This window comes from Bison bison, unplaced genomic scaffold (assembly GCF_000754665.1).
Source record: "Bison bison bison isolate TAMUID 2011002044 unplaced genomic scaffold, Bison_UMD1.0 scf7180017864479, whole genome shotgun sequence".
NCBI classification, from domain to species: Eukaryota; Metazoa; Chordata; class Mammalia; order Artiodactyla; family Bovidae; genus Bison; species Bison bison.
The window spans coordinates 5,596,394-5,600,044 of NW_011495039.1; positions in this window are offsets into that span (position 1 = coordinate 5,596,394).

Below are 3,651 nucleotides of genomic sequence, written 5' to 3' on the forward strand. Positions count from 1 at the left end.
GATTCTTGACAAACTTCTAGATTTAACTAATGGTGGGAAACCCTTCCTGTGAAAGTAACCAGTACTAAGGCAGACACTACAGGATAAAGTAGTGTAACAATTGGTGTTCATCATCATCACCAGCAGATGAAAAGGGCAGACCCAGGACAATCAGAACATATACTTTTCTACAATGAATTCATGTCAAATTCAAAATTAGGTCTATCTTTCTGACTTTAAATCCCCTGGGAACATAATAAGTATGCCAACCTTACAAGTTCTTATTTTTTTAATAAAAATCTTTTTTTTTTTTGAGTTTTTAAAAGCATGTTTATGTGACAGCACATAAATGTTTGTGTAAAAAGGGCATTATGACAGTTGATACCACAAAGATTACAGTAAGAAAAAGCACTTTATGACAATATTTCACAAATTCGCAAGAATTACTTTAATATACAAAGCAATTGCTACCAACTGAACACAAGGCAGCTAATATGTACATAGTGCTAATAAAATGCATTATAACTCAGTACATTTTTTCTCTTTACACAAAGCACAGATTTAGGTTAAAAAAAAAATTAAAACAGGGATGCTTCTACAATGTAGGGAATTTTATTAGAAATGTATTTTCCTCACTATAGTTACTTATTATGTGAAACTAGAATGTCAATACATTGTTGAAATATTCTCATTTCTTAAGACTGTAACTCGTTAACCACTATATGTGACCAGCATTGTCTTTATTTTAAACCTCTAAAAATTTAATGTTAGTTTTCTAATTGAGATTTTTTAAAGCTTATGATTGAATTACAACTGTTCTCTGGTTACTAAGGCAATCTGCATGCAAAATTAATCAGTCAGTGATAGTCAGCATCTTGTTAACATATCTGGTTGACCAGGCAGTTATCTCCAAGTTAATTTCAACTGAGTCCAATTAGGATTTGATCAACAATGAAAATGATGATAATACATGATACAGAAGACATTATTATTTTCTTATTTTATTTTTTTAGAAGACATTATTTTAAATCTTCAATTGCATTTTCACTTTGGGGACATTAAGAAGGATAAATACATCTTATACCATGCTTTCTTTTTGCTTTTTTAGACATATACAACATCAACAGTCTCTAGATATGGCTGTAGGTTTTAAAATGGATTATTTGAAATTGTTGAAATTTAAAGATTTGATTTAAACATCTTTTTTTCGTCATTGTATTTTTTAAAACTAACATCTAAAAAGAACATTGTACCATGTACATTGAATCAAAAAATATACCATCCATTCCTTGCCCTTGAGTATTTAACACTAATATAGAAAACCCACAACTGGAACTTAAACACATTCTCCAATATCCATGAGGCAAGAACTGTGTGTGTTTTGTAACATCCACAAATGTACAGAACTGTGCTTAGAGTAGGTCATTAAATATTTGTTGATCTTATTAATAAATGAAAGGGAGAACTATTTATCAGAGGACATTATAAATAACCAGCATGAATTTGGATTTGATGTTTTGAGCAACAGAGAGCTGTTTTAGCTGATGAGCTTTAATATAAACAAAGCGTTTAAAGAAAATCACTTACTATTTGAAAGTAGCTTCCTAGGGCAAAAGCTAAAGTAATTTTCTTCTCTAATTTTGACTGACATATTTAATTTTATTGGTTTCCTTCCAAAATGGCTCTCAATTCTATTCAGTTTTCTCAATTGTCATTTCTCTGCTGTAATTGATGCCAATGTCACATCTAAGCAGGATAATGGAAATTGTGTTAAAGCCAGATGGCTTGTCTTTTAATTCTCAGTCACCTACTATCTGCATGACCTTGAACAGATCATTGTGCCTCAGTTTTCTCATTTGTGAAAGGGAATTAGTACCTACTTCATAGGGTGGCTGTGAGGTTTGAAGTAAGTACAAAGCGTTTGACACAGGACCTGGCTCATAGTAAGCCTCTATTAACCACCACTGAGGATTATTATCATTACCACTGCTGTTACTCTATCCATTAGCCTTCTAACTAGTCTAACATCCCCTAGTTTTGCTCCCTTCTATTTCATTTTCTATAGTGCTGCCAGAGTGATCCTTATAAAATGCCCCGCCTCAAACCTTGCAGAGGCTCCCCTTTGCCCTCCCCAAAATGTGTCAACTCCTAAACATGGTCACTCACCCTTTTATCACAGTCAGCCCCTGCCCCCACTTGGTAAGCCTTCAACCTTCAGCTGCAGCTCCATACTGAAATTCTCCCTGTTGCCCCTATGCCTTGGAAGAGGCAGTTTCCTCTGAGTGCAGAATTCTTTCCCTCCCTGTCTCCTGCAGACTTCAACTGTCTAACTCCTACTTACCCCCATCATACTGAGCATTAATACTCCAGGGAGCCTACCTTGGTACCGTAGCCCAGATTGGGATCCCTGCTCCATTATGCATTATTGTAATTTCTTGTGTAATAGTCTGTCTCCACCTTTAGATCCTAAACTATCTGGCTTAGTATTTTCTCTGCAGGATCTATCACAGAGTCTAACCCCATAGTAAGTGTTTGAGAATGTATTTTTGTATGAATGAATGCATGGACAAATGAGTGGATAATTACATGATTTTTCATAAACATCAAAGCTTATTCTTCATATAAGTAAGAGCTCCTCCATCTTGCTTTGTCCCTTAAAAATGGGAAACTACTTCTCTGTTCCTAAATATGGTACCTTGTTCCCTGCCTTTATGAATGCACTCCTGCATTCCTTCTGCCTCCGATGTTCTTCTCCACTTGGCACATGTGCATCCAGCAGTGAAGAGCTGCACGACCATCATCTCTTCCATGTAATTCCTTGCTACAAATACCCGTCCATAGAGTTGCCCAGCCATTCATCTGAGCTATGATTGGGGTTGATGCATGCTTCTGTGATTTCACTCTGCTACATATTTTTATGTATATATCCTAACTAGAGTATATGAATCTTGAAGGAAGGATTCAAGTCTTATTTTTCTTTTCTCCAGAGCTCACAGAGTACCTAGCACCCATGAGTATTTCAACAGGTAGAAGTTGAATCAGAAGTTAAATCTCACAGAAGCCAACAGAGGTGAGTTTAAGAAGGAAATGCTGTTGAGTATTGCCAGATGTGATGGGATAATCCAGAGACACAAGAATTGATGTGATGGGTTGTATTATATAAAACACTAACCTCAAATGTAGGGGAATTAATAGAAGAGATTACATGATAAGCAAGTAGAAGACTTAACATAGTCCTTTCTGTTAAGCACAGAACATCTGCCCCATAGTAAGAATTGCTTTATTATTAGTAGCAAGTCTCCTATCTGAATGTCTAGTAACAAGCTGTATGAGGATATTTTCTTTCTCTTATTCTAAAACTCCTGTTAGCTTTGTTGTGAATACTGACATATGAGAATGGTGAGTCACACTTTTAATTGGCCCTTACCTGATCACCACAAAATATAATCATTTTCTCAAATCTGTGTATCTGATCTTGCAGCATGGCTATTTTAGAAGACAATCCTTAAAAACCAAACTTGTTGAAAAATTGTGCTTATCTCATGAAAGAATGCCATTGCTGCTGCTAAGTCGCTTCAGTCGTGTCTGACTCTGTGCAACCCAATGGACGGCAGCCATTCCCCGTCCCTGGGATTCTCCAGGCAAGAACACTGGAGTGGGTTGCCATTTCCT